We start from the raw sequence: 7,906 nt of genomic DNA, 5'->3' as shown, positions 1-7,906 counted from the left end.
GAAGGTTCACTCGGTTCATCCCGGGGTTGAGGGGATGGACATATGAGGAGAGATTGAGTAGATTGGGACTCTACTCATTGGAGTTCAGAAGAATGAGAGGCGATCTTATTGAAACATATAAGATTGTGAAGGGGTTGGATCGGGTGGATGCGGGGAGGATGTTCCCGATGATGGGTGAAACTAGAACTAGGGGGCATAGTCTTAGAATAAGGGGCTGCTCTTTCAAAACTGAGATGAGGAGGAACTACTTCACTCAGAGGGTGGTAGGTCCATGGAATATGCTGCCCCAAAAAGCTGTAGAAGCTACATCATTACATAAATTTAAAACAGAAATAGACAGTTTCCTAGAAGTAAAGGGAATTAAGGGTTACGGGGAGCGGGCAGGAATTTGGACATGAGTCTAGGTTCGGATCGGTCATGGCCCTGTGGGTAGCGGAGCGGGCCCAGGGGCCGTGTAGCCTGATCCTGCTCCTATTTCGTGTGTCTAATTCTGTTAGATTCAGGAGATGGTTCTGTGATAGTGGATTGGCGGTTAGGATCAGATCAGCCATGATCTTATTGAATGGCGGAGCAGGCTCGAGGGGCCGATTGGCCTACTCCTGCTCCTATTTCTTATGTTCTTATGTTCTTATGTAAACAAAAGCATTGGCCAAACTACTGCCTTCACAGGGAAGAATGTGGCCTGTAATAACACTGGGGTTGCCAACTCCAGTTAGACATATAGTACGATAGCAAAATACTGCAGATGTTGGAAATCCGAAATAACAACAGAAAATGCTGGAAAAACTCAGCAGGTCAGGCAACATCCGTGGAGAGAAATTTGAGTTGACGTTTCGGGTTGGACCCTTCTTCAAGACTGGAAAGAAAAGAAACTAGATCGGAGGCAGGGCTGCGATCGGACAAAAGAATAAAAGAAACAAACGAAGTAAAAGAGATTAGAAGCTAGACGAGATGGTAATAGGCTGGGATTAGGTGTAAAGTGTACTGGCAGGGCAAAAGATAGCTGCCAGGTGTGAGAGAGAAACAAAAGGAAAGGGGGGGGGGGTGGGAAAAGGAGTGGAACAATTACAAGAGAAAATGAAATAGGGGCCGAGCTTATGATCTGAAATTGTTGAACTCGATATTGAGTCCGGAAGGCTGCAGACCGCCTAATCGGAAGATGAGGTGCTGTTCCTCGAGTTTACGTTGAGCTTCCATGTTCCCTGATAGTCTAGTGGTTAGGATTCGGCGCTCTCACCGCCGCGGCCCGGTGTTCGATTCCCGGTCAGGGAAGCAATTTAGTGGGCGGCACGGTGGCATAGTGGTTAGCACTGTTGCCTCACAGCGCCAGGGACCCGGGTTCGAATCCGGCCTCGGGTGACTGTCTGTGTGGAGTTTGCACATTCTCCCCGTGTTTGCGTGGGTTTTCTCCGGGTGCTCCGGTTTCCTCCCACAGTCCAAAGATGTGCAGGTTAGGTTGATTGGCTATGATAAATTGACCCTTAGTGTTAGGGGGATTAAATACGCGGGGATAGGGTGGAATATGTGTTGGTGCAGGGGTTATGGGGATCGGGTGGAATATGTGTCGGTGCAGGCTCGATGGGCCAAAATGGCCTCTATCTGCACTGTGGGGTTTCTGTGATTCTGTGAATACAAGAGGCCAAGGACGGTGAGGTCCGAGTGGGAATGGAGCGGTGAATTAAAATGACAGGCGACCGGAAGCTCGGGGTCACCCTTACGGACTGAACGGAGGTGTTCCGCAAAGCGGTCACCCAATCTGCGTTTGGTCTCCCCAATGTAGAGGAGACCGCATCGTGAGCAGCGAATACAGTATACTAGATTGCGAGAAGTACAAGTAAATCGCTGTTTCATCTGGAAGGGGTGTTTGGGGCCCTGGACAGTGGGAAGGGGGGAGGTATAGGGGCAGGTGTTACATCTCCTCTGCTTGCACGGGAAGGTGCCAGGCGAAGAGGAAGGGCTGTTTGGGGTGATAGAGGAGTGGACTAGGGTGTCTCGGAGGGAGCGGTCCCTGCGGAATGCTGAAAGGGGAGGGGAGGGGAAGATACGTTTGGTGGTGGGATCACTTTGGAGGTAGCGGAAATGCCGGAGGATGATCCGTTGAATGTGGAGGCTGGTGGGGTGAAAGGTGAGGACAAGGGGAACCCTATCGTGGTTCCGGGAGGGAGAGGCAGGGGTGAGGGCAGAAGTGCAGGAGATAGAACTGACACGGTCGAGGGCAGTGTCAACCACAGTGGAGGGGAATCCTCGGTTGCGGAAAAAGGAAGACATGTCGGAAGCACTGGTGTGGAAGGTGGCATCGTCGGAGCAGATACGGCGGAGGCGGAGAAACTGGGAGAATGGAATAGAGTCCTTACAGGAAGCGGGGTGGGAGGAAGTGTAGTCCAGGTAGCTGTGGGAGTCAGTGGGCTTGTAGTAAATATTGGTCGATAACCTATCCCCAGAGATGGAGACGGAGAAGTCGAGGAAGGGAAGGGAAGAGTCCGAGATGGACCATGTGAAGGTGAGGGAAGGGTGGAAATTGGAGGCAAAGTGAATGAAATGGTTCAAGTCCCCACTCCAGAGACTTGAGCAAATAATCCCAGCTGACACTCCCACTGCAGTGCTGAGGGAGCGCTGCACTGTCGGAGGTGCCGTCTTTCAGGATGAGACGTCAAACTGAGGCCCCGTCTTCCCTCCCAGGTGGACGTAAAAGGTCCCACGGCCACTATACGGAAAAGAACAGGGGAGCTCTCCCCGGTGTCCTGGCAAATATTTATCCCTCAACCAACATCACTAAAAACAGATTATCTGGTCATTATCACATTGCTGTTTGTGGGAGCTTGCTGTGCGCAAATTGGCTGCCGCATTTCCGACATTACCACAGTGATGAAAGAATACATCATTTGCTGTAACTTGACCAAACTTAAAGTTGGCCAAATTTTATGTACCCACATGTTTCGCGCGGCCAAGAGATTGGTTGCTGAGAGAATTTGTGCAGAAAAGAAATGGCTGCGGTTGCAAGCTGTGAAGGCTGCCAGCTGTCCTTCAATAGATAAGTAATAGACCTTGAGAGTTCTGTAAAGACAAGCTATTGAACTGTGGAGCCATTGTAATAACAGGAACATTCTTAGACAATGAAATAACCAGCCTTGAGGCCCACTGATTAACTGACAAAACAGCTAAGGAAGAGAGAGAGAGAGAGTGAAAACAACTGCATTATTCACACAGTTTGGGACATGAATGCTGTGGGCGAGTTGCCAAGTTTTGAGGTATAAAAAGTGCCGCTAAAAGACACTCGGGGCTGCTGCAGTAACTCGGGCAACTTGGTCAGTTGCCAGTTAAAGAAGTACCAATAGTCACTGCCGAACCGATCACTCGTGAGTGTTAGTGCATATGTGTTTGTTTATGATCACTTGAGCTTAAAGTAAATGAGTAGATCGTGAGTGCTTACTTGTGATAAGTGAATGAACGAGTACGGGTTGTAGCTTTTTAAAAAATATTCATTCATGGGATGTGGGCGTCACCGGCAAGGCCAGCATTTATTGCCCATCCCTTGGGAAGGTGGTGGTGAGCCGCCTTCTTGAACCGCTGCAGTCCGTGTGGTGAAGGTACTCCCACAGTGCTGTTAGGGAGGGAGTGCCAGGATTTTGATCCAGCGATGAAGGAACGGCGATATATGTGGGACTTGGAGGTGGTGGTGTTCCCATGCGCCTGTTGCCCTTGTCCTTCTAGGTGGTAGAGGTCGTGGGTTTGGGAGGTGCTGCCGAAGAAGCCTTGGCGAGTTGCTGCAGTGCATCTTGTAGATGGTACACACTGCAGACACGGTGCGCCGGTGGTGGAGGGAGTGAATGTTTAAGGTGGTGAATGGGGAGCCAATCAAGCGGGCTGCTTTGTCCTGGATGGTGTCGAGCTTCTTGAGTGTTGATGGAGCTGTGCTCATCCAGGCAAGTGGAGAGTATTCCATCACACCCCTTACTTGTAACAGCTTTGTGTGTTCTTATTTGTAACCTCTTGCTGATATTTAAGTAAAAGAATAGTTTTCCCTGAAATCTTTGTCTCGAGTTGTTTGTTGCACTGGGTCTGAACTCTATAAAGTGTTGGACGGGGCAAAGGTAATTTGCACGTCTTAGAGAGGCTACACTTCATAAAGTTCATTGGTTGTAAGGTGCTTTGAGACACCCTGAGTTTGTGAAAGGTGCTTTATATAAATTCAAGGATTTATTCTTTTTCTTTTATGAGTCTCACAATAGTCATCCCATGAAAAGGCTTTGGACGACATCCTACTGCTGATCGAGCCCTTTGGCGGATTAAAGCTCTGCCGTCCCCAGACACTCAGAGGAGAGCCATGGCCATTCTCGAAAGAGAGGCGGCAAGGTGCGCTGCTCGACCCTCTTTTGTAGCCTCCCTGCACTGCACTCAGGGCCTCCCTCCCGCTACCAGAGAGTTGTCGCTGTGATAAAGACGCAGTTTTATCGTTATAGGGTCGCCAACCCTCCAGGATTGCCCCGGAGTCTCCAGGAATTGACGATTAATCTCCAGGACACCGCTGGGAGCAACACCCGGGCGGGGAAAACTTACAGGTGGGGAGGCATTAAAAAAAAATTAACTTTCTTTGAAAAGACAGACTAGATGCAGGAAGGATGTTCCCGATGGCGGGGGAGTCCAGAACCAGGGGTCACAGTCTAAGGATAAGGGGTAAGTCATTTAGGACAGAGATGAGGAGGAATTTCTTTACCTAGAGAGTGGTGGACCTGTGGAATTCTCTGCCATACAGGTAAGTTGAGGCCAATTCATTAAATATATTCAAGAAGGAGTTAGATATATTTCTTAAGGCTAAAGGGATCAAGGGATATGGAGGGAAGGCAGGGACAGGGTACTGAATTTGGATGATCAGCCATGATCTTATTAAATGGCGGAACAGGCTCGAGGGGCTGAATGGCCTACTCCTGCTCCTATTTTCTATGTTTCTATGTTTCTATGTAACTCTTGTTTGTTAGTTATTAAATATTGGAGATGGAAAAAGTGGCTGTTTGACCAGGCGGGGCGATTAGAGGCAGGAATTCATGGGATGAAAGCTCCAGGCTTACGCCCGATCAGATTTGACAACCGTACTTTGTTTGTCACCGCCTCCCCCCACCTCCCGCCGCCCCCCCGCCCTTTCCCTGCCCCTGCACTTGCTTAAAACCTGTTACATCTCTAACGTTTGCCAGTTCTGACGAAGGGACATCGACCTGAAACATTGACTCTGTTTCTCTCTCTCTCTCTCGCTCCACAGATGCTGCATGACCTGCTGAGCGTTTCCCAGCGTTTACTGTTTTTATTTAACCTTCTTTTATTGTCCACTCCTTATAGCGGGCGAATCACGTTGGCACCAACTACAATCATGGCGGGGCCTGTCCTTCCATGTAGAGAATCCACTCTGTTCACCAAGACAAGCAACAGAGACTTCAAAACCTTAAATCAGAGCTTCCAAAGGGCAGGACTGAGGTAAACGGTGAATAGTTATTAATGAAAACTCTATCAAGGGACAGAATAATCTCTGTGCCGGTTGTCGGGCCTAGCTCAGTTAACCCAAAGTCCAGTTCGGACGTGGTGGCTTAAGTTTCTCGCGAGATACAGTATGAATGTGTTTCCGCTTTAAGATAGTCTGGCCATACGGCTCAGTTTTCTGGGGACGGTCCCCAGATGAGGTACTGTATTCCCGGGCAAGCAACGTCCCCGGGAGTGCCCCCGACTCACGAAACCCGTTCCCGAATATACTAGAGCCACATTCATTGGAATATGCACGCATCATACCGTTAGACACAGTTTCAGGTCAATGGACTGAACAGTGCTATTGTGGCAGAACCACTGAATGATTCTGGCTAACTGTATATAATTCTCTTTAACGATGTTCTAACACCAGCCTAAACCTGTACCATTGTGTTAGGCATTACTGTGTTTTGTATATAGAGTTTGCATGTACGGGGCGTGGCCCCTTTAAGAGCATGGGAAAACGCGGGCAAACGCGATGACGTCACATCGCAAACCACGGGACTGCCCAATGAGTCCTCGTGGCATCTCCATTGAGTAAAGACCTGTTTGATTGTTCCCTTGTGTCGATCTCCGTTATTCGTAGGAATTCGCTAATTCCTACATTGGTGACCCCGTTTTTGTGAACGTTTTCACAAAAGAAGAGCACAGCAATGGAAGCAAACGCCGTTTCGCTGAAGCTACCGCAGTTCTGGGAGCAGCAAGTGCCCTCGTGGTTTATTCAGGTTGAGGCCCAGTTTGCCCTGAGGAACATCGATGCTGATCAGACCAAGTATCTTTACGCGGTCTCCGCACTCGACAGCTCTACCGCCTCTCGGATCGTCAGCCTCCTCGAAAACCCCCCAACGGAGCGCAAGTATGAAACCTTCAAAGCGCGATTACTGCAGGTTTTCGGGCTCACGAAATCGGAGCGCGTCCCTCGATTACTCGCTATGCCCGGGCTCGGGGACTCCAAGCCTTCAGAGTTGATGAGCCAAATGCTCACACTCCTGGGCTCAGAACAGGAATGTTTCCTATTCCGCGAGATTTTCCTCAGCCAACTGCCTGAACAGGTATAAGCTGCCCTGGCCAACTCTGAAGTTGAAGACTGCGCAACACTCGCTGTGGAGGCTGTCAAAATTTTCGCTGTAACTCGGCAGAACTGCGCCGCTACGAGGCACCCATCCCCCGCAGATGCTGCCCCAGCTCGTCAGCCTGCTGGGCTGTGTTTCTACCATGCGCAGTTTGGCGCGAAGGCGAAGCGTTGCCACCCTCCCTGCAGTTTTCCCCCCCAAAAAAACCAACTGACACTGCGACCACCGAGGAACGGGTCTAACCGGCACCCCGCGGCCGCGATGGCGATCGGCAACGCAGGAAAATTGCTGTTCATCACTGATACTCTCTCCGGTTGTCGTTTTCTGTGCGACACCGGAGCACAGTGCAGCATTTTACCCGCATCCGCCCTCGATGTGCAGACGGGGAATCACGGCCCCACCCTTGAAGCGGCCAATGGCGGAGCAATTCGGACCTTCAGCAGACGCCGAGTGGAGGTGTGCCTCGGGGGGGCAACGTTTTCACTGGGATTTTGTTACGGCCAAAGTTTCCCAGCCCCTCCTCAGCGCGGATTTCCTGTGCGCCAACAACCTCCTGGTCGACATCAGGAACCGGCGGCTGATCAACGCAGCAACTTTTAATTCTCTTCCGTGTTACCGCAGTAACACTACGTCGCGCACCGTCTCCTGTGCGTTCCCGACTCCTGATGAGTTTACTCGCCTGCTCGGCGAATTCCCCGACCTGACAAGACCCACGTTCTCCTCCACAGCCACGGAACATGGTGTGGAACACCACATCACCACCAATGGCCCCCCGGTCTACGCGTGGGCCCAGCGCCTGGAACCTGGCAAGCTGGCAGTCGCAAAGGCAGAGTTCGCAACTATGGAACGGTCGATTATTCGCCGGTCGAATAGTCCCTGGTCTTCACCCCTCCATATCGTCCCGAAGCCTGGCGGCGGATGGCGGCCATGCGGCGACTATCGATGCCTAAATGACGCCACCACTCCCGATCGGTACCCGATCCCCCATATCCAGGATTTCTCTGCCCATTTGGCAGGGAACACCGTGTTCTCTAAAGTCGACCTCGTCTGGGGCTACCACCAGGTCTCAGTTCATCCACAAGACGTCCAGAAGACCGCAGTCATCACCCCATTCGGCCTCTTCGAGTTTTTACGAATGCCGTTTGGGTTAAAGAACGCCGCCCAGGCTTTCCAACGCCTGATGGACTCCGTGCTGCGGGACCTCAAGTTCCTCTTCGTCTACCTGGATGACATTCTAATTGCCAGTCCTACTAAGGAAGAACATACCTGTCACCTACACACCCTTTTTCGCCGCCTCAGCCAATACGGCCTGATTATCAACC

The 7,906-nt window shown here is 50.9% G+C and overlaps 1 non-coding gene across 1 annotated transcript; it reads left to right on the top strand.

Moving 5' to 3' along the window:
- Positions 1–1,199: 1,199 nt before the first annotated feature.
- On the top strand, positions 1,200–1,272 carry trnae-cuc (transfer RNA glutamic acid (anticodon CUC)). The gene has a single exon. It is a non-coding gene; the product is annotated as a tRNA-Glu (tRNA).
- Positions 1,273–7,906: the final 6,634 nt, after the last annotated feature.

This window comes from Somniosus microcephalus, chromosome 1 (genome assembly GCF_052327205.1).
Source record: "Somniosus microcephalus isolate GS21.2 chromosome 1, FLI_Smic_1.0, whole genome shotgun sequence".
Lineage (NCBI taxonomy): Eukaryota > Metazoa > Chordata > Chondrichthyes > Squaliformes > Somniosidae > Somniosus > Somniosus microcephalus.
Note: the sequence above shows the minus strand (reverse complement) of the source record. Positions and strands in the feature narration are given on the sequence as shown.